This window comes from Carettochelys insculpta, chromosome 15 (assembly GCF_033958435.1).
Source record: "Carettochelys insculpta isolate YL-2023 chromosome 15, ASM3395843v1, whole genome shotgun sequence".
NCBI lineage: Eukaryota > Metazoa > Chordata > Testudines > Carettochelyidae > Carettochelys > Carettochelys insculpta.
The window spans coordinates 34,205,821-34,232,469 of record NC_134151.1 but is presented as its reverse complement, the minus strand read 5'-3'; positions in this window follow the sequence as shown (position 1 = coordinate 34,232,469).

Below are 26,649 nucleotides of genomic sequence, written 5' to 3'. Positions count from 1 at the left end.
TTCGGCAGAATCAAGCCTCAGGCATAAATACTGATGTTTTGAGACTAAGACTCGGTATACACTAGGCATCTCGGTATACACATCTCTACCATGCATGCAAAATCAAACTCCAGAAGACTGATCATGACCAGGTCGACCTTCCTAGCAGTGTAGACAAACCCTAAGAAATAAGATAACAATGGTAATGATTACAAGGCAGATCTAGGCTAGCCAGCTAGCCTTTTGTGCAAGCTGTAGAGGCACCTACACTAAGCTCCAGAAGTCCCAGGTTCAAGTATGCCTTGGGGCAGTTACAGTTGAACCTGCCAGGAGGGCAGGGGACTGGACTCAATGATCTCTTGAGGTTCCTTCCTGTCCTATGATTCGTATCAAAACAAAAAGCAGTCATGTAGCACTTTAAAGACTAACAAAGTCAGCCTTCAACTTCCTGAAGGGAAGCTCTAAAAAGGAGGGTGAGAAACTGTTCTCAGTGGTGTCAGATGGCAGAACAAGGAGTAATGGTCAGAAGTTGAAGAGGGAAAGGTGTAGGTTAGATATTAGGAAGAACTTCTTTACCAGGTGGGTGGTGAAGCACTGGAATGTGTTGCCTAGAGAGGTGGTGGATTCTCCATCCCTTGAGGTTTTTAAGTCCTGGCTGGACAAGGTCCTGGCTGGGATGACTTAGTGGGGGGTTGATCCTGCTTGAAGCAGGGGGCTGGAACTAGATGACCTCCTGAGGTCCCTTCCAGCCCTGTGATTCTGTGAAAATAATTTATTAGGTTCTGAGCTTTCACAGGACAGACCCACTTCTTCAGGTCACAGCTTAACCAGAACAGACTCAATATGTAAAGCGCAAAGGTCCAAAAATTGATAATTTTTCTGATTTGTCAACCTTGATAACAATTTTTGGACCTTTGCGCTTTACATATTGAGTCTGTTCTGGTTAGGCTGTGATCTGAAGAGGCGGGTCTGTCCCACAAAAGCTCATCACCTAATAAATTATTTTGTTAGTCTTTAAAGTGCTACATGACTGCTTTTTTTGTTTCGACAGAATATATACTAACATGGTCATCTCTTTGTTGCGATTGATATGAACATTTGAGATGATATCCATGGTTCTATGATTTCAGCCCATTGTCCACTGTGAGGACTAGTTACACCTGAGTAATGACTTACTTGCAGTATGGGGGAAGGAGAGCTGTTCTGCCACCAACTGCTGTGGGATTTTGGGCAAGTTCTGTGCTTCTCCCACCGTTTGTCCACATAGCTGATTAAGCTCTCCAGGGCAGGGACTTCTCATTCTCTGTGTTTGCTCAGCGCCCAGTGAGGCCACGAGCTCAGTTCGCACTTCTAGCTGTTACTATAGTGAATAATTACTGAGCTCCTAATTATGGATTAAAATGAGGTAAAATCCCACGTATGATTATGTCTCAAGATCGCCTGACTGTGGTGAAGGCAGGTAGCTCACTCACCTCGGATGCTGTTCCCTGGGCAACAGCAGTCCTGGAGCATCTACACTCACACATTTGCCCAGCATAATTCTGGGGAGGAGGGTATGAAACAGTCCAGACTAAAAGGAGGTAGTTGCAGGGCCCAAAAGGGACCAGGCCCCTCCCTCCCACACACAAAGGAGGGAAGTAGGAAGCTCTGGTGACTGGCTAAAGACCTACAGTTAATTCTGGGGTTGTCAACAAAAGAAACACACTGTCCCATCTTCTCTCCTCAGGTGGGCGGTGCTCCCAAGCTGTTCCTAAGCATGTGAGCCAGGGCCCTGGTCTGGGAGCTCTAGCTGGGCAGGGTCTCTCTCTTGGAAGGGCACAAGCCACAGAACTACAGCAAGATGGGGGCTGAGTGTGAGCACAGAGTTTGTTAACCTCTCCTTGATTTGTTGTGAGGGGTTATCTGCCCCATAACACCCCTTAAAGTCAGGGGAGAAATTCACCTCTGGTGTACCTGCATTGACTTCAGTTCAGCTACAATGGAAATGAACTGGGCCTGTTGTACGGCCATTTGAAGTTTTGGGGAGCCACTTTCCTACAGAGCGCTTCAGATCAGTGTACACGTCAACTCCACCATTTTCCCGGGGATGTCTGATCCAGTTTAGCGAATCCCCAGCTGGAACTGCATTGAGCTGTACAGTTCTCAGGGGAAGCCATAGTCTCTCCCCTCACTGTATTTCTCACTAGGGCTGCTCATCTCACAGCAGTGAGAAACACTTGTGAAATAGTGTGTGGCAGTTTTCTTGTAGCCCATTTCTCCACACCCAAAGTTTTGCATTTTTATGAAATGGCAGACAACCCAGCCACTGGAGAGTGAAAACTAATAAAAGTTAGAAAATGTTGCCAGGAAAATAATTCCACCCACAACTTGGCCCATTTTAGCACAGAACCACAAGAGTAAATGAGGAGTAAGTTCAACTAATGAGAGATATGCCAGTGTAAAACTGGCTTTGGCTAGCCTTTGTGTTTAGAGAAGTTCATTTGTTTTCTTTTTGTAAATAAATATGTGCTTAACAACAGACCTATATGCACAGCTATAAAGATACATGTTAAAACATAAGTCCTTTTCATCTGAATCTCTGACTTCATTATGTGACAAATTCTTGAGACAAATCTTCTCCAGCAAAACAAGATTACACAAAAGCCGTTGCCTTTGTGAGTTTTGTGCCATGTATGAATATAGGGGATTTATGTAGCACTGAATGCTTTGTTTATTTTGTACATCTGATGGTGGCATCAGACACAAAGGTATATGCTTTTCCTTGTTTTTGTTTTTGTTTTTGTTTTTGTTTACAATGCAAAATTAAGACTGCATTAGTTATTTATATCTGTTTGGTTGGACATGGTGCCAGGTGTAATTACAGAGGAGATATTGCAAGGCTTATTTCAGAGGCATTTCTCCTGCTGTCGTAGGGAAGATAAAAGATTGAAAGTGTTCCTGACATATTTCCAAAGTGACAACCCTTCAGTACACAGTTTGGGCTATTTTCAGGTTGATTAGAAGCTGCCTCTTCTGACGCTTAGCAGAGGCAAGTTGCGAAAGGTTTGCTTGTTGTCTCCATCACTTGCAGGACCTTGCTGAAAGCACACACAGCTTCTTTGCCCTTTTTGGATCTGGCAGAAAACCAGGAAGCAGGCATTGTGCAAAGCTTTTCCTGCTTTGTCAATACAACCCCAGCCCTGGCCTACAGCCTCCTTCCTTGGCCCCTAACGTTGGAAACATGGATATGTCTAGAGACTGCCTCCACAATGACAGAAGCCCTTTCAGAGCTGTGCCTATACTGAGCCAGCACAGGCAGCAGTATGATGATGATTTTGTGGCAAGGAGGGATGTCCTCTAGTCTTCTGCATGTGGCCACCAACACACTGGCACACGAGAAAGCTAGAATATGAATCCCGGTGCCAAGGGCGAAATCTGATGTAACAACCCAGGATAATTTCCCAGCCACCCATCACATGGTTTCGGATGATTCTAAACACCTCAGGAGTGTCCTGTAATATCCCTAGCTGCCTCGCTTCCAAACTCTGAACCAGTGGCTCCCAGACTGTCCGCTGCATAATGCCAACTACAACCTGGAAGACCACACGTAGACTCCCCATTTGAAATACAATAAAAAACCCACCTCGTAACTGAAATAAATTAAAAATGCTTTTACCAGCTGAGTCTATTCCCCATTCCTGTTATGTAACAAGAGCTCAGTTGTTTCACTTACTTCCTGTTGATTGGACCGTTTGAAAGAATGTTGGCTTGTTACCTAGCAACTTAGATTACTGCTGGGCTAGTTACCACCTAATTCTCTTTTGTCATAATTTGTGTAATCAGAACTAATCATAAATAAAACCTGAATACAATCAACTGACTTATGACTGCAATTAGAACCAATCTGAAGCAGAGGAGGATGTTAACTGTTCACTACTTGATAATGGATTACTTATTTCTCTGTTCATAGTTTCATCTCATTATTTGCCATGTTATCCTCTACCAAAATATCTAGTTAAGGCTGCATAGCGTTCCTTTAGCAAACCACCCACCTTTCAATAGCACAAACTACAACAATGCACATATCTGCAGACGCATCTTACCGCTGTGCTCCCTTTGCCTTCCCATCAAAAGTGGTTTTCTTTTATAGTTGATTACCGACCTCTTTGGGTGATTCATGCAGATCATATGACATAAATAAATAGCAACTGCATGAATTTTGAAATGCAGACTTCGAATTGCAGACTGGCAGTGTAGATAGGGGCAGCTTCGAAATAAGCGCCACACTTCACCATTCCCTTACCCTGACAAAACTAGATTGGAGTAAGAGAATGTCGAAGTGGGGCATTTATTTCGAAGCAGCCCCCATCTACACTGTCAGTCTGTCATTTGAAGTCTGCACTTTGAAATTCATGCAGCTGCCCTTATGCTAATGAGGCGCTGAATATGCACCTTAGTGCCTCATTAGCCTGCTCTGAGTTGCCTCATTACAATGCCCCCTCCAAGGGGAGAAGGAATGTGTAGAAGCAGCAAAGACAACTTATCTGTCATAACTTCTTATTGTCCATATATATGACTCATTTGAATCCACTAGTACCTTTATTGTACACATGGACTGCCCTTTGAGGTGTCCTCACACGCCACATATTATCTTTCATTTGCTATCAAAATATCAGCTCCCATTTGATGAGGTCAACATCCATCGCCCACTTGTTATATGTGCAAATGTGTTTCTCTGTGCTTTCTCCTTCAAAGCCCTCTACCTTTCAAAGGAGAGCCCCATAAAACTCCACAAAGTTAACTCACTCTTCTCCTTCAAATCCTTCTTCAGAACTCTCCTTTTCTGGGATGTCCACAAAAAATGTGATGCTGGTTAAACAATTGGGGTGCTGAGGCTGCTACTTGCCAGGATTTCTTTGTACTTCCCTTTCTGTCTGTCTGTATCCGCTGGTTATCTCTTGTCTGACACTTCGACTGTAAACCCCTTGTGGCAGGGATCATCTTTTTGTTGCATGTCTGTACAGCATCTTGCACAAGGAGACCCTAGTCCCTGACTAGGGTATTATGGTAATGCAAATAAGTTATTATTGATAATAATGTACTCAGTTGTAGACATTGATGCCACATAAGTCATATAATATTATGGCTAAAAGCATTCATGACTCTTAACTACAGGACTGCCCATCAGAAACACAGGGCCTACTTGACATTATCTCATTACCATGCCCCCTCTGATGGAAGGTAGTATGTGTAGAAGCAGCCTCAGATGCATCAGATGCCACTGAACTCTTTTGTCAGTGACTATTTTATTAGACTGAGATTTCATGCTTGAACACGAACCGTCTCCATACTCTGTACAGCACAGAACCCTTTCTTTGAGTCAATACATATTATCGTGATTATTATTTGTATTGCTGTGTAACTAGAGGGTGAGTCATGGACCAGGGCCCTTTGGGCTGGGTGCTGTTGACAAATCTATAACTCAGTGACAGTTACTCCCCAAAAAGCTAACAGTCTGGCTTTGCCACAGCCTGCAATAAGAGCAGTGTCCTGTAGCTGCATTGCCACAGAGGTTGATGTGGGAGCACATTGCAACTGACAGTCACAAGTTGGTCTCTGGGTCCTGGCTTGCTGAAGGGAAGGAATATCATTTCTTCAATGGAACATGATTGTCTAAGAAGGAGTACTGCAAAAAAAGCTAACGTGATTCTGGGATTCATTAAAAAGAGTGTTGTGAGTGAGACATGAGACATCATTCTTCTGACCTAATCAGCACTGATTAGGCCCCAACTGGAGTATTGTGTCCAGTTCTGGGTACCACATTTCAAGAAAGACGTTGCACAATTGGAGAAGATCTAGAGAAGAGCAACAAGAATGATTAAAGGCCTAGAGAACATGAGTTATGAGGGAAGACTTAAAGAACTGGGCTTATTTAGTTTAGAAACGAGAAGACTTTGAGGGGACACAATAGCAGTTTTCAAGTACCTAAAAGAGGGTTACAAGAATGAGAGAGAAAAATTCTCCTCAGTCACTGAGAATAGGACCAGAAACAATGGGGTTCAACTGCAGAAAAGGAGGTTTAGGTTGGACATTAGGAAAAACTTCCTAACTGTCAGGGTGGTTAAACACTGGAATAAATTGCTTGGGGAGGTTGTGGAATCTCCATCACTGAAGACATTTAAGAGCAGGTTAGATAAATATCTATCAGAGGTGGTCTAGATGGTGGTTGGTCCTGTTGTGAGGACAGGGGACTGGGGTCAATGACTTCTTGAGGTCTCTTCCAGTTCTAGTGTTCTACAATTCAAGTCTTATACCAGGCATACCTCACTCCCTTCAATTGTGCTAACTGAGGTTTTTGGGTAGGCCATCCCCAAGAGGAACAGAATCAAGGTCTGTCTACCTGCACATAAAGGGGAGTGTGTGACTCATATATATTGTAGATACTCTTGCCATGAAGAATAGTTAGGGTGTGTCTACACAAGAACATTATTTTGGAATAATGGCCACTATTCCGAAGTAACTTTGTGAGCCTCTATACAATCATAGAATACTAGGACCGGAAAGGACCTCGAGAGGTCATTCATTCCAAGCCCCTGCCCTCATGACAGCACCAAGTACTGTCTAGGCCATACCTGATAGGCATTTATCTAACCTGTTCTTAAATATCTCCAGAGATGGAGATTCCACAACCTCCCTAGGCAATTTATTCCAGTGTTTGACCACCCTGACAGTTAGGAACTTTTTCCTAAAGTCCAACCTAAAACTCCCTTGCTGCAGTTTAAGCCCCTTGCTTCTTGTTCTGTTCTCAGAGACCAAGAAGAACAAGTTTTCTCCCTCCTCCTTATGACACCCTTTTAGATACCTGAAAACTGCTATCATGTCCCTCCTCAATCTTCTTTTTTCCAAACTAAACAAGCCCAATTCTTTCAGCCTTTCTTCATAGTTCATGTTCTCTAGACCTTTGATCATTCTTGTTGCTCTCTTCTAAACCCTTTCCAGTTTCTCCACATCTTTCTTGAACTGCGGAGCCCAGAACTGGAGACAGTATTCCAACTGAGGCCTAACCAGCGTAGAGTAGAGCATAAGAATGACTTCTCGTGTCTTGCTCACAACACAACTGTTAATTAACCCCAGAATCATGTTTGCTTTTTTTCCAAAAAAAAAAAAAAAAAAAAAGAGGTGGTGGATTCTCCATCCCCTGAGGTTTTAAAGTCCTGGCTGGACCATGTCCTGGCTGGGATGACTTAGGGGGGGGATGACCCTGCTTGAAGCAGGGGGCTGGACTAGATGACCTCCTGAGGTCCCTTCCAGCCCTGTGATTCTGTGATCACACTCATTTTTAGCTTATGGGCCACTATTACCCCTAGATCCCTTTCTGTCATGCTCCTTCCTAGACAGTCTCTTCCCATTCTGTATGTGTGAAACTGATTGTTTCTTCCTAAATGGAGCACTTTGCATTTGTCTTTATTAAACTTCAACTTGTTTACCTCAGACCATTTCTCCAATTTGTCCAGATCATTGTGAATTTTGACCCTATCCTCCAAAGCAGTTGCAACCCCTCCTAGCTTGGTATCATATGCAAACTTAATAAGTTTACTTTCTATGCCAATATCTAAGCCATTGGTGAAGATATTGAACAGAACCGGTCCCAAAACAGACCCCTGAGGATCCCTACTTGTTATACCTTTCCAGCAGGATTGAGAACCATTAATAACTACTCTCTGAGTACAGTTATCTAGCCAGTTTTCCACCCACCTTATAGTAGCCCCATCTAAGTTGTATTTTCCTAGTTTATTGTTAAGAATATCATGCAAGACCATATCAAATGCCTTACTAAAGTCTAGGTATACCACATTCACCACTTGTCCCTTATCCACAAGGCTATCAAAGAAAGTTATCAGATTGGTTTGACATGATTTGTTCTTTAAAAATCCATGCTGGCTGTTCCCTATCACCTCACCACCTTCCAAGTGTTTGCAGATGATTTTCTTAATTACTTGTTCCATTATCTTTCCTAGCAATGCAACTACTATTTTAAAATAATTTTGAAATAGCAGGTGGCTTATTTAGAATTTGGTAAACCTCATTCTACAAGAAATAATGCCTATTCCAAAATAGATATTCTAAATAGGGGCTGTCTAGAAAGGGAGCAGGGGCTATTTCAAAATAAGCTATTATGCATCCAAGGGCTCTAATCAAAGATAGGCTGTATTGTGTCTGGACACTATTTTGAAATAGCAGAGTGCTATCTGGCGTATATTGTGTGTAGCTGCGCTATGTTGAAATAAGGTATTCTGGAAGATGTCTTCTGGAATAGCTTATTTCTAAATGATGCTGCTGTGTAGACATAGCCTAAGCATGCACCTTGAACCCTCTTATTCATGTACAGAGGGCCACAACCTGGCCCTACAAATATCTATTTGTTTGTTTCTTGAAGGATCATTCCAGTATAACAAGAATGTTCTTTCCTTTAAAATAGTAATGACTCTTCTGAGAGCTTTCTCCTTGCAATAAAAGTGAGTGAGTGATTTACAGTACAATAAATTACTTCATGTATCCCTTATGGCATAAGCGTGTTGTCTTGTTCTCACAGTGTGATTGCCAGAACTACTTAGCTTCAGCAGCGTCTTGTCATACCCAGTATTCAGGAGACTTCAGGCATATTCCATAAAACGTATTTCCTGCTTCCACTCCCCTTCATCCCCATTGCTGGTTAAATTGATAAACCAGAGGCCCCACTGCTAAGTACAGGCATATGCATTCATGTGAATAAAAGCATGTAGGCCTAAATGAGTCAGTGAGGAAAACAGTTTGCTGCCGGTAGTGAAATATCCAATGACGGTTTGGGCGGTTGTTTATGCTGGTGCATTGCTAGTTAAACTGAGTGCTGTTGGGTCAACCCCTCACACTTGTAGTCTGTTTTTAGACCACTGTTGTCATAGAACCTTCACTACTAAGAAACCGAATACAGTCCTTGTCATCATCTCAGCATCCAAAGGGAGAGACCCACATGAGGCAGGTTGCACTTGCTTTTTTTTTTCCCCCACACAGAGAATTATTTAAGGGTTAAATGCTCACTTTGCAGCCTGCCCTGAGTCAAAGGCAGTGTGTAGCTGCCCTGGTCCCAAGAACAGAGCAGAGAGTGAACTAAGACTTGGTGGGGAGTGGTTACTTCACCCTTGCTCCAGGGTGGGAGGTAATTATTTCTCCCTCTCTCATGGGGCAGCTTACTCCCCACCTGGCTAGCAAAAGACGGAGGGAGGTAGAGCCAAGACTCCTCCCTGGCCCTCTCTGTCCATTTGATCACAACAGTAATCAGGTGAATTTACCCTGGTCTCCTCCCAAAGGTTGGAATAAGAAGCTAAGAATGGCCACACTGGATCAGACCATCTATCCCAATGTCCTGTCTGCCAACAGTGGCCAACTCCAAATGCTCCAGAGGGTGTGACCAGAACAAGTAGTCACTGAGTGATCCCTCTGCTGTCATCCATTTCCAGCCTCTGATAAACAGAGGCTATGGATACCATTTCTACCCATCCTGGCTAATAGCCATGATGGACCGAACCGTCATGAATTTATCTAGCTATTTTTGAATGCTGTTAAAGTCTCGGGCAAGTGCGTGAGTGATGAACTGACCTTCCCTCACCCCTCCCTTGTGTAGCCAAGGAAGGGCTGCAACAAACAATCCCCAAAGCTGATAAGGGTCTGTTGTCTATTGCTTTATAACCTAAAAATGGGACCCACACACCCAGACTCCTTTGCAGTGTCATAAACCAGATTGGCCTTGCTAATGCTTTTCCATCTCAGGGACCAAGTTGGCATGAAAGGTCTCAAAATAGTTTGCCTATTATAACACAGACATTGGCTTCTGCTTTTCAGCTGCCTTAGAATGTTGCTGGTAAACTCTCGCTATCTCAATGGCTTATAAAACTGTTATAAGGTTTACAGGCATGCCGCATAACATTACTAGCAGTGAATAATAAAATATACCTGACAGTGGGTCTTTACTATTGTGATGGCCGGCATGGCCCATGAGCGGAACTCATAACTCTTGCCACAGCTGTGTGAAAACAAAGCAAGCCATGGTCTGAAAAATTAAACATCTGTAACAAAAACAAATGCTGTGGTCATGTAAGGTATAATTGCAAAGAAAGTGGTTTCAGAGCCTCTGTCATCCTCATTCTCCTTTCTGGATACACTTACTCAGCTGTTTGAAAGCCAGCTGCAAATATAGCAGCTCTGCTTTGGAAATGACTGCAGCATGCTGTCTGCTGCTGGGAAAAAAGATGGGATGCTTGGGAGGGGTAGCAAACACCACCATTCATGGGAGCAGTTGCCAAGAGCCATTCCAAAGAATGCTAAACATTCTCTGGGGTCATGTTCTCTGTCTTCCGTGATTCACAAGGTTAGCCACAGTCTCCCCTCCCCCAAAATATAAAACACATACAATTGAATGAGTCCATCTTGTTTCCAGATCTGGTAGATTGCTTTTTTTTTGTTTTGTTTTTTTTTTTGTTTGTTTGTTTTTGGTTTTGGTTTTTATTAAATAGTCCTGGCAAGAGGTTGGAAGCAGAGGGGTGCAGAGTCTGATAGTGGAATTGTTTTACAACTGAGGTTTATCTTCACTTTGGTGAAATGTATTTCTTTGTATCTGTTTGGAATGGCTTCTCTTTTAGCATATAATGGTGAACAGAGAGCTGGAATGGGTAGGTCTGGCTTCTTCAGATGTGGAGATAATGTCCTGGGAAGGCCTCTTTTTATTGTTCAGGTACAGGACTTTGGAACGTAAAGACAGCTGCTAAAGATTTTGGGTGTGGAGAGGATACTGCAATGCGAGTCAGAAGACCTGAAGACTAGTTCTGGTTCTTCCGTTGGCTTATGAAGCACTTAAATCATAGGATTCAGGTGTTATGGAGGCCTTGAGCTGTCTCTCTGCACAGGGATGGATTTCACCCCTAGTATACAAGAGGACATATTTGAAGGCACCTTTTGTTCATGATAGTGCTGCCAGTTCTTTGGATTTCATCTCTGGTCTCATGATATGCAATGTATTTGCTAAGCACCAGCCTACAGGTTCATGCAGTTAGGTGAGAATCATTGCTGTCATGAAAAAGGTCTCTAGCTGTCATGGTTGGGAGGAAATATGAAAATATGACCTCAGTGTACCTTAACGGTTCAGATATCAGAAGGCAAATAAAACATTTCCCCATGTTACTCTGGCTTAATAATAATAAAATTAAACAAAACAAATGTGATTTTTTGCTGATCTGACTCATGAGTTATGAACATCTGGTACTAGTGGTAATGTATCAAAATAAAAAGCGGTCAAGTAGCACTTTAAAGACTAGCAAAATGGTTTATTAGGTGAGCTTTCGTGGGACAGACCCACTTCTTCAGACCATAGCCAGACCAGAACAGACTCAATATTTAAGACACAGAGAACCAAAAACAGTAAGCAAGGAGGACAAATCAGAAAAAGATAATCAAGGTGAGCAAATCAGAGAGTGGAGGGGTGGTGGGGGGAAGATCAAGAATTAGATTGAGCCAAGTATGCAGACGAGCCCCTATCAAGACTCAGAAAGTTCCCATCACGATTTAAACCATGTGTTAATGTGCCGAATTTGAATATAAAAGCCAGCTCGGCTCCTTCTCTTTCCAGACCGGTGCGATACTTCTTCAGTAACACACATACCTTGAGGTCATTGACAGAATGCCCCATTCCATTAAAATGTTGACTAACTGGTTTGTGGATCTGGAATGTTTTGATGTCTGTTTTGTGCCTGTTGACCCTTTGTCTAAGGGAGTTAGAAGTCTGTCCAATATACAAAGCATCTGGGCATTGTTGGCACATGATGGCATATATGATGTTAGTAGAGGAGCATGAGAAAGTGCCCATGATTCTGTGAGTAACCTGGTTAGGTCCAGTGATGGTATTTCCAGAGAAGATACGTGGACAAAGCTAGCAGCGGGCTTTGTTGCAGGGAAAGGTTCCAGGACTGGTGTTCCTGGGGTATAGACTGTGGCTGTTAGTGAGGATCCTCATGAGGTTGGGAGGTTGTCTGTAGGAGAGAACAGGCATGTCACCCAGGGCCTTCTGGAGTGTAGCATCCTGATTAAGAATAGGTTGTAGGTCTTTAATAATTTGTTGCAGTGGTCTGAGTTGGGGGCTGTAGATGATGACCAGTGGTGTTCTGTTCTTGGCTTTTTTGGGCCGATCTTGGAGTAGCTGGTCTCTGGGTATCATCTGGCCCTGTCGATTTGTTTTTTTACTTCTCCTGGTGGGTAATTCAGGTTTATGAATATTTGGTAAAGTTCTTGTAGTTTTTGGTCTCTGTCAGTTGGATCAGAGCAAATGCGATTGTACCTAACAGCTTGACTGTAAACAATGGATCTAGTCACGTGTACAGGATGGAAACGAGAAGGGTGTAAATAAGTATAGCAATCAGTAGGTTTTCGGTACAGTGTGGTACTGATCAGGCCATCCTTGATTAGTACTGTAGTGTCCAGGAAATGTATCTCTTGCATGTTGTAATCGAGGCATAAGTTGATGGTAGGGTGTAGATTGTTAAAGTCTCTGTGGAATTCTTCTAGAGCCTCTGTACCATGGGTCTAAATCATAAAGATGTCATCAATGTATCTTAAGTAGAGGAGTGGTAATAGGGGACGAGAGCTGAGGAATCGTTGTTCCAGGTCAGCCATAAATATATTAGCATATTGTGGGGCCATGCGGGTGCCCATAGCAGTTCCACTAATCTGGAGGTACAAATTGTCCCCAAAGTGGGCACAAAACAGACATCAAAACACTCTAGATCCACAAACCAGTTAGTCAGCATTTTAATGGAATAGGCATTCTGTCAATGACCTAAAGGTATGTGTGTTACTGAAGAAGAATTATCGCACTGTTCTGGAAAGAGAAGCAGCTGAGCTGGCTTTTTATATTCAAATTCGGCACATTAACACATGGTTTAAATCGTGATGGGAACTTGCTGAGTCACTATAGGGGCTCGTCTGCATACTTGGCTCAATCTAATTCTTGACCTTCCCCCCCACCCCTCCACTCTCTGATTTGCTCACCTTGATTATCTTTTTCTGATTTGTCCTCCTTGCTTACTGTTTTTGGTTCTCTGTGTCTTAAATATTGAGTCTGTTCTGGTCTGGCTATGGTCTGAAGAAGTGGGTCTGTCCCACGAAAGCTCACCTAATAAACTATTTTGCTAGTCTTTAAAGTGCTACTTGACTGCTTTTTGTTCTGATAGTGTATAGACTACCATGGCTTCCTCTCTGTTACTATATGACTTTGGGTCAGAGTTAAGGGTGCTCTGCTGTGATATATTATGCATTTAGGTTACCATTTTCAAAAGAGCCTTAGTGACCTAAGTCCTGCTGAAAGTCTATAGGCCATGGCTGTACTAGGAATGCTTTGCTAGTTAAACCAATATATTAAGCTGGCAAAAACATTTTGTGGATAGTGCTCATATCAGCAAAATGTTTTTTTCCCAGTGTCCTTTGCAGCACACCACCCTTGTACAAACCAGGCTGTGTTGGTAAACGTACAGTTTTGCTGTTGTATCTTCACAAGGGGCTTCTGCCAACCCAGCTGAGCCAGTCGGGGCCCACACTTCTTCACTCCCCTGCCTGACATACACGTCAGTGGAAGTCTGTAATGAAGGCATATTGTTAAGCTCCTAAAGGACTTGTACCTTGCAAAAGTTGTACTGCTTGAACTATACAATATAGGCAAAGGGGGTACAACCTCCTCTCCAGGAGGGATGCAGATATACCAGTGTGTCTGAGCTTATTCTACTCATTACACTGTCCAGAGTGACTCATGAGCATAAGTTCCAATCTCAGGGCAGTTTGTTAAGAAGCAGGACAAAACCCCCACACTAGCTGTCTAGTCTATGATTATACTCCAAGAACCCAGTAAGAACCATGACCTCCTAAAACACCATTACAGTCTTACCATGGAGTCACAGATAGGCCTGCCCATGAGGATGGAGGGGGCAAATGGAGCAGTTGCCAGGGTACCCAGTGATTCAAAAGGACCTAGATTCCCAGCCACTGCTGCTGCTACCAGCCACTGGCCTTTTAAATCACTGCTGGAGCATTGCATGATGTGCCTTTAGTGGCTGTGAGGGAGGGTTGGTGGGGAAGAGGTGTTGCAGCCCCACCCCTTCCACCTGAGGCCACGCCCCTTTTAGGAGACTAGATCTGCCCCACACAGCCCCCAGGGCCTGGCAAATCTGTTAGCCTCCTGAATCCCAGACAGGCCCCTTGAGGAGCATTTCAGCTTGTCTCTGTGAGAGACGGTCCCTTACACCAAAAACTGCAACAATATTCAGGTTGGTCCTGGTCCCCAACTACCAGTCACATACACAAGGCCACCTGTGGTCTCAAACCACATCAGCACTTTTAGCCACTACTGTAAAAATGAAGGTTAATGAGGAAAAGGAAATGGGAATCAAAGCAGATAAGCAATCATGCACAATATTAAATTCAAACGATAATAGAAGCTTTCACCATAATCAAGCCTTTACGCCACTTAGGACTAACCAAAGCTAGGTAGGTTAGGGATCTCTTTCTTACAATTGGGAATTTTTGCCCCTCAGGGTCCAAAGAGCATAAAAATATCAACTTCACCATAGCAACTATTTTTATTCCCTTCCCTGGGGTTCAAGCTGTGACGGGATGCAGCCTCAGACATGAGTCGTTTTCAAGGTTGTAGGGTAGGCCTCATGATCACAAGGGTAATCTGAGGTTTATAGATCTTCTTTTGTCAGGGAGATGATAACTCCACTTATTGCAAACTAGCCTGTCACACTTGCTAATAATCCTTCTCTCCTGACGCGGAGAATTTACAATCTTAGCAAACATCCTTATAGTTATCGAGCAAACATTTAAACATTGCCTTATACCCTGGGATACAGATGCTACAAAGAGGATTAATGCGGGCAGACTCTGACAAGCATTCGATAAAGTCAAAGCACATTCTTATAACTCTAATATCTATTTCAACAATACCAACACCCAGGTAAATCAAAATGATTTCCAGCCATGCAGTTGTTGGTGTTCAGTAAAGCCCCAGGCCTTGGTATGAGTTGGCCCTTTGTCTGCCGGCATCACACTGGTGTAGCTTATTTACTTGGAGGAAGGGGATTGAGCTAAAGTTGGTATAAGGCCCTTTTACGACAAGTATAAAGTGCATTTCTGTCAGAGGTGGTGGAGATATAAGTATAGGGATAACAAAAAAAAAAAACCAAAACAATCACATAGCTAGCTGGCACTGTTTTTCTGGAACCAGATCTGTGTGTGGAGCTGGCCTTAGGCCAGAGATGGGCAACCCTGAATAGTGGGTGGCTACATGTGGCCCTCCTTCACTTCAGTGGGGTGCAGCAGCCTGCAGTCCACTGGAGCTCTGCCTGGAGGCTATTCCCTACGAGATGCTTCCCTCCCTCATGTGCTTCTCACACTTCCCACTCCTACCCTACCCTATCAGGGCTTTCAGAGCCACCAATTGCCTGATTTGTGCTCTGACCCCACTTCCCCAGAGCTGGAATGCTTCAGATCAGGCGAGTCACACACAAAGCCTAGGTAGAGAGGGGGAGGCCTAGGAAGTGTGGGGCTCCAGTGCCCTGGTTTGTGAGAGGCGCATGGGGCAGGGGGGCAACCAGGGACCTGTGAGCCACAGGTGGGGCCCCATTGAGCCTCATGCTGTCCACCACTGACTTAGGCACTTTGGAAAATGGACAGAGTTGCTACATCACTTAATGAAAATGTCACCCTGCTTAATAAGGCTGTGTTTGTCTCTGAGCAGGACAGAATACTCTTTGCTTTCCAGTTTCTTCTTTTTAAGTGCTTGAGTTTTACATGTGGTCTGATAGGTGCACAGAGTTCTGTGATTTAGCATCCTAAGTCATTTCGAGACAGGAGAGTTTCATAATAAAGTAAAACCTCTTTTGCACCAACATTGTATATCTGACTTGTATCTGAAGTGTAAACCTCATACATATGCCACTAGTCATGCTTCTGGAGTGAGGTTGTGTCTATGGTCTGCGAGTTAGCATGGCATCTCTCTGGTATCAGATAAAGACGAGAAAGGAGAAGACTTTCCTCTGCGGTTTCTGACATGCATGTGCATAACTCAGACTTCAACAGCCATGTTTTGGGAAGCTTTGCCAGTTACAAAGCCCTGCAGCTGAACCTGCCACATGGCCGTTCTGAATAGCAGACCTCCGTCAGGAAATACATCCAGATTGAAACCAATGCTACATCGCGCTCACTGTATCCAGAAACATGTTTTACTAAATGTGCTCTTTAGAAATTTGAATAAATTTTGTTTTGAGATAGGTAATCTGAGAACAAAACTGATCCATAGACACACACAAAAACACATTTTTTCTTTTGTCAGGGATTGCTTCCACCTTTGGAATACACTTAAATGATTTTTTTCAGCTGCTTTTCATGGAAATAGCATAAATCAATTCAGTCTTCTTGCTAAACCAATGCATATAAAGTAAAACCAATCCCTTGCCTCTCTGCATTTAGCTCTGCTGTTACTTAAACTGATGGGGTTTCATATCCTAAGCAGGGTATTTTTTTGTTCACAAGGACACATTTTAATCCAATCAATGATATATTAAATACCACTAATATAAGTGTCATTTTTGCTGTGTAGAGAAAAAATGTGGGTTTTTTTATTTACTGAAAATGGTAGAATTTTTCTTTTAAACCCATGAATGACTATAACTTTTTAACTTCACTTAATAGAAAGGAGCAAAGATCTAGAACATTTCAGAGCTCTTGTTTCAGGCTGTCTTGATTGGCTTCAGCAGATGGGTGCCACATCATTTTCCACTCTATTCACATTTTCGTCATTCTGGTCACAGCCATGAAAGCAGCAGAAAGAATTGTTAGTCTAAACCAAGTTTTAGATTCCAGAGAGCAATTCTTCTGAAAGGATTGACTTCTGTGGCAGATTCCATGGCTGTGCAAACAGTGAATATTTAAGGCTCTCATCATAAGCAGTGTTCCCTCCATTTTTTTCCATCCAAGGCTGGAATAAATTTTGTTGTTTAAACCAAGGCATGTGAAGATGTGCACCACCATAGACACACACACTGCCAGCTGTGGGTGGCTCTAGATGCTCTGGTAATCAGCTGGGTAGTGACTGAATCTCCCCTGGGTGGCCACTCAAGTGCTCATCTTACAGGGAATATTGGTTATAAGGCCTAATTTTGCCAACACTGACTACCGTGTGCAATGCTTAATATTGGGAGTTGTCTCACTAGAGTCAACAAGAAGGAAGAAGAAGAAAGGACAAAGGAGTACTCACAGGGAAAAAGTAGAGCAAATACTGTAGACGGAACATGAAATATCAGAAACAGACTCTGGGTAAGAGCTCTAGCTGCATCACAAGAGAGAGGTTTAATGACCACAGAAATTCTTCAGAGAATGGGGTTATATGAAGAGTGCTACTGTCAATGACTAAGTAGGGCCCAACCAAATTCATAGCATACTAAAACAGGAAGGAACCTGCCCTCATGGTAGAGCCAAGCACCATCTAGATCACCCCTGGAAAATGTTTGCCTATCCTGCTCTAAAATATCTCCTATGATGGAGATTCCACAACCTCCCTAGGCAATTTATTCCAATGGGTTAATCTCCCTGACCCTTAGGAAGCATTTCCTAATGTCCAACCTAAAACCTCCCTTGCTGCAATTTAAGCCCATTGCTTCTTGTCTTATTATCAGAAGCTAAAGAGAATAATTTTTCTCCCTCCTCCTTGTAACACCCTTTTAGGTGCTTGAAAGCTGCTATCCTGTCTCCTTCTAGCCTTCTCTTTTCCTAACTAAACTAACTGTGACAGGGTCAGCTCAGAGACAGCTTTAAAAAGCAGAAACAGCCCTGGCTAATCAGGTATCATCACAGGCAGAGTGGGAGCAGCAGGGGAGAGGCTGCTATAAATCAGTTAATGCCCAGCTGATCCCATTCAAGGCTCCACAGGCCTTTTAAAAGCCTTCTACCAGTTAGGAGGGGGAAGAGAAGGGTTGGAGAGAATTAAGGCAATTAGAGCAGGAAGTTAGAGAGTGATGGAGGAGAATACCAATGGTATCAGAGCCAGCAGGGGAGATGAGGGGTTCCTGCAGAAAAGATTTGGGCTCCCTACCCCTAGTAACCTCAGAGTTCAGCTGGAGGCTAGGAAGGACTGATTACTCAGGCTTGTCAGTCCAGGGGATTCCTCCCAGCTGCCCTTTGGGCCAAAGCACTGAAGTCAGAATCCCAGTGAGGGCAAGCAGGCCCCACAGTGGGAGACAGTGGACCTAACAAAGGACTGGGGCCCAGGAGTGGTACTAACCCTGCCACAAAATCCAATTATTTCATTCTTCCCTCACAGGTCACGTTCTCTAAACCTTTAATCATTTTTGTTGCTCTTCTCTGGACCAGAATTGGACACAATATTCCAGTTGAGGCCTCACCAGCAGATGTAGCAGCGTGGCCTGTCTTGCTTTTTCCAGTTTTCCTGTTCAGAAGGGAAGCAGAAGACAGACATATCCATAAGATGTATTTGTTTGTGCTTCAAGAACATGCTCATCTGGGATGGGGGTTGATTCACTATTCTCAAATAATGGCAGTATTTGCACCCTGTTTGGTTTAAATTAGAGACAGCAAATGGAAATGGGTGGTGGCATAATAAACAAGTACACTGCACTATCAACAGTTTATATGTTGGATTTTTCCAGGACCGGGTGGATATTTTAAAAACCCAGTGTAGCCTGCAAAAAAGGTAAATGTTTTCCAAATGTGTGTCTTTCAAAGTGCTTAATTAAGTGCTCTCAGTCAGAACTATTTAGAAGAGAGCAACATTTGATCAGTCAACCAAATCGCAGCTAATAAACCTTTCCAGCTTATAGGTATTTAAACCAAGGCAGGTCTCTGGAGGGATTTAAGCCTTCATGAATCCTTAAAGTTTGAAAGAAAACACTTGGTTTGAGAAGGTTCTGCTTCATTTCGCCATAAGCTGTATTCTTAAACAATAAAGTATCTACTCATGTTATTGCCTTTCCTTTTCCCCATTCAATTTAACTGAAGGCAAGAGAAAGGTGCTAGATTAATACATACGGGAAAGCAAGCTGTCCTGATGACATGTGCATGTTTCCCCTCCAGTACGTCCTAGAGGGACAGAAAGGAGATATCAAAAATCTTTCAGTTCTTGGCATCTGCAATGGAACCAGCAGTGCAGGATGCAAAATCAGTGGTGAGTCTGTATGTTGTGTGGGGTATTGAAATCTAAGGTAAAAGTCAGGGTTCCTGACGTGCAGAGCAAAAGCGGCAGCTTCCCCAGCCCCAGCAATTTATAAGGGGCCTGGGACTTCATATCCCACTGCAGCCATGGGGCTCCCAGCCACTCACCATGAAGGACCGTTTTGGAAGAGAGGTCTACCCCTAGTCCCAGCTCATCCACCCAAGGTGCACAGCAGATTTCCTGAATGACCTTGGCAAGTCCCTTAGCCTCTCTGCTAGTGTCCATACTTACATTCCTCTTTCAAAAGAGGCATGCAATTGAGGGAAATCGAAAATGTAAATGAGGTGCAGTTTTATATCTGGCATTTTATTTGCATGTTCTTTTGAAAGAGTTTCTTTCAAAAGAAGAAAAGCAATGTAGATGTGCCTCTTTCGAAAGTAAACCCCATCTTTGAAAGAACCCTTCTTCCCATAAAAATGAGAAGAAGGGTTCTTTTGTAGCTGGGGTTTACTTTTGAAAGAGCCACATCTACATGTTTTGAAAGAAGAATATGCAAATGAGGTGCCATATATGTAAAACTGCACCGCATTTGCATTTTCAGTTTCCCTCATTTGCATACCTCCTTCGAAAGAGGAATGCAAGAGTAGACGCAGCCTCCATGTTTCCGATGGGTAAAACAGCAATAACTGTAATTCCCTACCTCTCTGGGGGTTTGTGAAGTTAGGTATTTTACAGACTGAGAGGCAATCAGATACTACAGAAAAAAGTATCAGAGATGTAGCCGTGTTAGTCTATAGCTTCTAGAACAACAAGAAGTCTTGTGGCACCTTATAGACTAACAGATATTTTGGAGCATAAGCTTTCAGTTGCATCTGATTAAGCAGGTCTTTGCCCACAAAAGCTTATGCTCCAAAATACGTTAGTCTATAAGGTGCCACAAGAATTGTTGTTACAGAAAAAAGGGTATTTAAGCACCTGAAATAGTTTTACTGCAGTCATGTGTCAAAACCTTTTGTACAGGCTACTAAGCATACATTAGTGGATAAATGACTGTTTTCACCGATATTGAGTCTTATTCATCATTTTCTTTATAGCTAACAACGTGTGCCTAGGTGTTATTCACATCCTGTGGTCACATCCAACACCAAACAGGGCATCAAAACAAAAAGCAGTCAAGTAGCACTTTAAAGACTAGCAAAATAGTTTATTAGGTGAGCTTTCATGGGACAGACCCACTTCTTCAGACCATAGCCAGACCAGACCAGACTCAATATTTAAGGCACAGAGAACCAAAAACAGTAAGCAAGGAGGACAAATCAGAAAAAGATAATCAAGGTGAGCAAATCAGAGAGTGGAGGGGTGGGGGGGAAGATCAAGAATTAGATTGAGCCAAGTATGCAGACGAGCCCCTATAGTGACTCAGCAAGTTCCCATCACGATTTAAACCATGTGTTAATGTGCCGAATTTGAATATAAAAGTCAGCTCATCCACTTCTCCCTCTAAAACGGTGTGATAATTTCTCTTCAGTAACACACATACCTTGAGGTCATTGACAGAATGCCCCATTCCATTAAAATGTTGACTAACTGGTTTGTGGATCTGGAGTGTTTTGATGCCTGTTTTGTGCCCGTTGACCCTTTGTCTAAGTTACTCTCTGTTACTATTCAAACAGGGCATGCATGTGTACATATTGGATGCCGGGGGAGTGGGCAGGCATAGCCTGCCCACGGCTACAAGGCCCCTCTCACGATGAGAGGGGACCCATTAAAAACAGCCCGGTCCCAAATAAATACGGGGGACAACGAAAGAAAAACCAGGAGCGGGAGTGACGGTCAAAGGATTAAAAGAAGGGAGCCGGAGGGGGAGACCGAGCAGAGGACCCCGGACAGCGCCCACCGTTCCTCAAAGGCGTCCAGGGAGTTGGTGGACGCCGCCTACAGGAACTCTGCTCGGATTCGTGAGCGGAGGGAGGAACGGAAGTAGGCCCCACAGTGGCAGGTTGCCCCCCCGCCAGCCTCCTCTCCCTGGTTTTGTAAATGGCCATTTTGGCCGGGGCCAGGAGGAGGCTGACGAGGAGGTCCCGCGACTTTGTGGGGCCACGGATAGGGTGTGAGAGGATGAGAAGGTGTGGGGAGAAGTGCAGCCAGAACCTCAAGAGGAGGTTCTGGAGGAGCCGGAAGAGGGGCTGCAGCCTGGCGCACTCGATGTAGATGTGCGCCAGGTTCTCCCTCGTGCCGCAAAAGGTACAGGTGTCCGGAATGGGGGTGAACCGTGCCCGGTACATGCCCGGGCTCAATGCTCCGTGGAGGATTCTCCAGCTGATGTCCCCGGCGGGCCACGGGACCAAGGTGGAGTAGAGGCCGGCCCACCGGGGCTCCCCACCCTCCGATGACGGCAAGAGGTCCCGCCATTTGTGATCGGGGCGGGACACAAGGGTGGGGAAGTGGAACGTGTGAAGCATGAGCGCGTACAGAAGATGTCTCGGCGCGGTTCGGAAGGGGACCGGCTGGAAAGTGTGCAGCCAGCTGAGGTGATGGCGGGGAGAGGGGCGGGCAGGATCGCGAAGTCGGGGGCCCACGAAGAGGTCCGGAGGGCTAGGATTGGGAGGGGGGCGGGGTGCACCCTCTCGCAGGACCCGGCCGAGGTAACTGTGAGCGGTGGAGGGCAGGGCAGCCTTCACCTCCCGGAGTACGCGACGGGGGGAGAGTAGGTCGGAGAGCCCCATGCGCCGGGCGAGCGCCGGGGCCTCCATCCAGTCCCCCTGCTCATAGTCCAGGAGGTCTCCGACCCTGGTGATTCCACCTAGGACCAGCCTCTGGCGCACCGTGCGAGACTCCGCCGCCTGCATACGAAGGTGGGGGTTGTGTAGCAGGGGCTCCGCGAGGAGGTCTTCTCCCACGGTGGCCCCTAAGGACCTGGAGGCTGCGAGCAGCCGCCAAGTGCAGAGGAGGTCCTGGTAGAAGGCCGGTAGCTCCGAGAGGTCTCGCGGACGGTCTCTGCAGGATAAATAGAGGAGCTGCCGGTCGCATCGGAGCCCTCGGTAATGGCGGCGGAAAGCGTGCGCCAGCGTGCTCCACGCCGGACTATCTGCACTGTTGGTGTTGAGAAGCCTCTGCAGGGCCCGGAGGCGGAAGACATGGACCTGAGTGCGCGTGCAGGTCAGGCCCTGTCCCCCCTCCTCCAGGGGAAGATGGAGTACCCCTGCAGGGACCCAGTGCAGTCCTGGCCAGAAGAACTCCAGGATTAACCTCTGGAGCTGGTCCAGGAACCCGGAGGGGTGGGAACAGGGTGCTGAGGCGGTGCCAGAGCATGGACAGGACTAGTTGGTTCAACACCAGCGCTCTCCCTCGGAGGGAGAGACACTGGAGAAGCCCTGTCCACCTCCGCAACCGCTCAGCGACCCTGCTCTCTAGGCCTTGCCAGTTTTCTGGCGGAGAGGGATGCGTGGCGGAGAGAAAGACGCCTAGATAGAGCAGCGGACCCACGTTCCACCGGATGGCCTGAAGCGCGGGTGGGAGGCGGCTCGTCTGCCATCCGGTCCCGACCACCAGGCCAGAGCTCTTGACCCAGTTGACCTGGGCGGAGGAGGCTGCCGAGTAGGTAGCTTGGCAAGCCTCCAGACGTGCCAGGTCTCCCGGGTCCTGGACCACGAGGAGCACGTTGTCGGCGTACGACGACAGGACTAGCCGCAGCCCTGCCTCTGGAAGCGCCAACCCCGTCAACCTTCGCCGAAGGAGGCAGAGGAAGGGCTCGATGGCCAGGGCGTACAGCTGTCCTCAGAGCGGGCAGCCTTGTCGTACTCCCCGTCCGAAGCTGACTGGAGCGGTCAGGGTCCAGTTGAGCTTGACCATGCACTCCGAGGCAGCGTACAGCACCCGGAGAAACCCGACGAAGCGGGGTCCGAAGCCGAAGGCCTGCAGGGTGCCCAGGAGATACCCGTTGTCCACCCTGTCGAACGCCTTCTCCTGGTCCAGGGACAGGAGGGCGAACGACAGGCCGTCCCTACACCCAAGCTCTAAGAGATCCCGGACCAGGAACAAATTATGCAGGATGGTGCGGCCCGGGATGGTATAGGTCTGGTCGGGGTGGACCACGTCCTGCAGCACGGAGCCCAAGCGACGGGAGATGGCTTTGGCAAAGATCTTGTAGTCCATGCTGAGGAGCGAGATGGGACGCCAGTTCTTGAGGTCGAGGGGGTCCCCCTTCTTGGGTAGCAGGCTGGGGACTGCACGCCTGCACGAGAGGGGGAGCACCCCGCTTTGCAGGGCCTCAGCCCAGACGCCGAGCAGGTCTGGGCCGAGGACGTCCCAAAACACGCGGTAAAACTCCACGGTCAGCCCGTCCATGCCCGGGGATTTATTGGTGGGCATGAGACGGAGGGCTTCCGAGAGCTAGGCCAGAGTGAGAGGAAGCTCCAGCCGGTCCCGGTCGCCCATGCTGACGGACGGGAGTTGGTCCCAGAGCGCCCTGCAGGCGTCGGCGTCGGTCGGATGCGGGGAGAAAAGGGCGGCGTAGAAGGTGCGAGCCCTCTTGCGCATCTCCACCGGATCCGTAAGAGGGGTGCCATCCTCCGCCAGAAGGCAGAGGATATGTTTTTGGGCGCCCCTCTTTTTCTCCAGGGCGTAGAAGAAGCGGGAGCCGCGGTCCATCTCCCGGAGGAGTTGGATTCGCGATCTCACCAAGGCCCCCTGTGCCCGATGGGCGTCGAGGGTCCTGAGCTCGTCCCGCTTCTCCTGGTACGTGCCGCAGAGGGATGGATCTCCGGGGCTGGCGGCTAGACGCCTCTCCAGCTCAAGGACCTCCCGTTCCAGCTGCCCTATCAACGCATCCCGCTGCCGGCTGGACCCCCGAGTATAGTCGCGGCAGAAGAGCCGCGCGCGCACCTTTCCCAGGTCCCACCACTGCCGTGCCGAGGGAAAGGTGCGCCGCTGCTCCCGCCAGGCCAGCCAGAACTCCCGGAAGGACGCCACGAAGCCCACGTCCTCCAACAGGCTGTTGTTAAAATGCCAGTAGGCCGACCCCCGCTTCCCCGGCCAGAGGGAAGCCTTCACGGCCACCAGGTGGTGGTCCGAGAAGGGGGCTGGCAGTACGCTGGAGGCGTGGGCTTGGGAGAGATGGTGCCGCGAGATGTACATGCGGTCCAACCGGGAGTGTGCAGGTTTATTGCCCACCACCCGGACGTAGGTGAAACCGGCGTCCTCGTCCAGGTGGTGGCTGCGCCAGACGTCCACCAGGGAGTGATGGTTAATGAGCTCCCTGAGGACGTCCGCAGCAGCCTGGCACTTCTCGGTCCCCATGCGGTCCCGCTCCTCGAGGGCGCAGTTGAAATCCCCGCCGAGAACCAGGCACTCGCGAGGATCGATGGTGTCGAGGAAGGCCGCCGCCTGCCGGAAGAAGGGGGCTCTCTCCGGGCCGAGTGTTGGGGTGTAGATGTTGACAAGGTGGAGAGGCAGCCCGTCCACCCGCACCCGGAGATACAGCAGGCGGCCCGGCACGACTTCGACGCTCCCCAGCACCTCGGGCTGCAGGTCTGGGGAGAACAGGGTCGCTACCCCGGCCCGCTGGGCCAAGAGATGACTAAAGTGGACCCCGTCTCCCCACTCCAGCCGCCACTTGGCTTCGGCGGCCGGAGTAGTGTGGGTCTTCTGTAGAAAGGTGACCGAGTATCCGCCCTCTCGGAGGAAGGAGAGCACTCGGCACCTGCGGAGACCCGACCCGCAGCCCCTGACGTTTAGTGTGGCAAAGATGAACGGCGCCATTTGGAGGGCTGGGGAGGATCCTCGCCAGAGGGAGCGCCGGCAGTTCCCGTGGGGCCACGCAGCAAGCCGTGAGCCACGCCAAAGGTGACGAGGGCGTCACGGAAGCCACGGGCCCCTTGGTAGACCACAGCGTCCCTCTTCCCGGTCCCCTTGCCCTCCCTCAGAAGGGCCCTCGCGGACTCTAGGGCAGAATGGAAGTCTCCCCAGCGCTGGAGGGCAAGAGTAACCTTGTTCTTGGAGCCGCGAATGTCCTCCAAGAACTGGCGCATCTCGCCCGCCAGCGCGTGGGGTGACGAGGCCTCAGGGTCTTGAGAACCCGTCGGCCTCGCGTTCTTTTGGGCCCTCCGGCCAGAGAAGAGGTTGGGGTAGGGACTGGGGCCTGAGTTTGGGAGGGATGGGGGCGGCGGAGGGACAGCAGCCCCGGAAGTGCTGGGAGAGGGCAGTGCAAGAGGGGCCTCCTGAGGGGTTATGACCTCAGGGGCAGGTATGAGTTGGCAGGGGTAAAAAGGAGGAGGAGGGATGGGGGCAGGGGAGGTAGAGATCAGTGGGGGAAGAGAGGGGTTGTGGGGGGGAGGGAAAGGAGGGAGTAGGGGGAGAGGAGGAAGGGGAGGGTTTAGAGAAGTGGGGATTGCGGGTTCTGGATCGGGGCATTGGCCGGGAAGGGGTATGGCAGGGGTGGCAAGCAGTGAGGCCAAGGTGGGAGCAAGGGCGGAGATACGGGTCAAGGGGGTCTCCAGAAGGGGGGCTTCCTCAGGCGATGGCAGGGTGGAGGATGAGGTGCCGGCACTCTCAGTGGGAGGTGCCAGCAGGTCGGGGGGGAGGGTGTCAGGGTTTTCGGTTCTGGGGACGAAGGAAGGGTGCAAGGGGAGCCCTAATTCCCCTGGGGCATCCGGGGGCTGCCCGACCTCCGCCGGGGGGTCGTCCCTAGTTGAGGGAGGGGTTGCCCCTTGGGACAGCTCAGGGCAGAGGGAGGTGGCAGTCAGGGTATCGCTGGTAGGAGGAGAGGGGGAGGGTGGGAGGGTGAGTGGAGAGTCCATGGGCGGCCCACAGGCCTCCAATAGCAGGCCTTCCATATCCAGGGCCACCGGGGTGAGGCCCAGGGCCTCGACCTCCTGCGAGAGGAAGGCGAGGCCGGGAGCCACCTCCTCCAGGCGCTCCGTTACAGCCGCCTGGGTAGCAGCCGGAGGGGTGTCGGAGGAGGGTGCGGGCACAGGAAGGGCCGTCTCGGCCTCTTTTGGCTCTGGTTCCGGGGCCGAGGGGGTGTTAGTCTCCTCTGCTGCCGCGGCGGCAACCTCCATCGCCCCCGGCAGATGGTTGGTAGTCGGGGATTCAGCAGGTGGAGCGGGGCTGGCGGATCTCTTGGGTGCCTTGCGCGGCACCTCCACCCCGTCCTCCGGCGGGGTGGGGTGCCAGACGCGTGCACCCCCTTTTTTCCTTTTCCCCCCCATCAATACCCAGTCCTCCGAGGAGGCGGGCTGGGCAGTAGAAGAGGAGGGGCCAGGGGATAGGGCTGACAAGGAGGGAGGGAGGGAGGAGGGGGGTTGGGCGGCAAGGGAGAGGGGCGACCTGCCCTGGGGTGGGCCCTCTTTTGGTCCTGCTGCCGACCCTGCCTCCCTCTCCTCTGCGGGCCCGTCTTTTGTGCCTGCTCGGGCGCCGGCGCCTGCTTCTTCTCACCCGGCACCATGCTG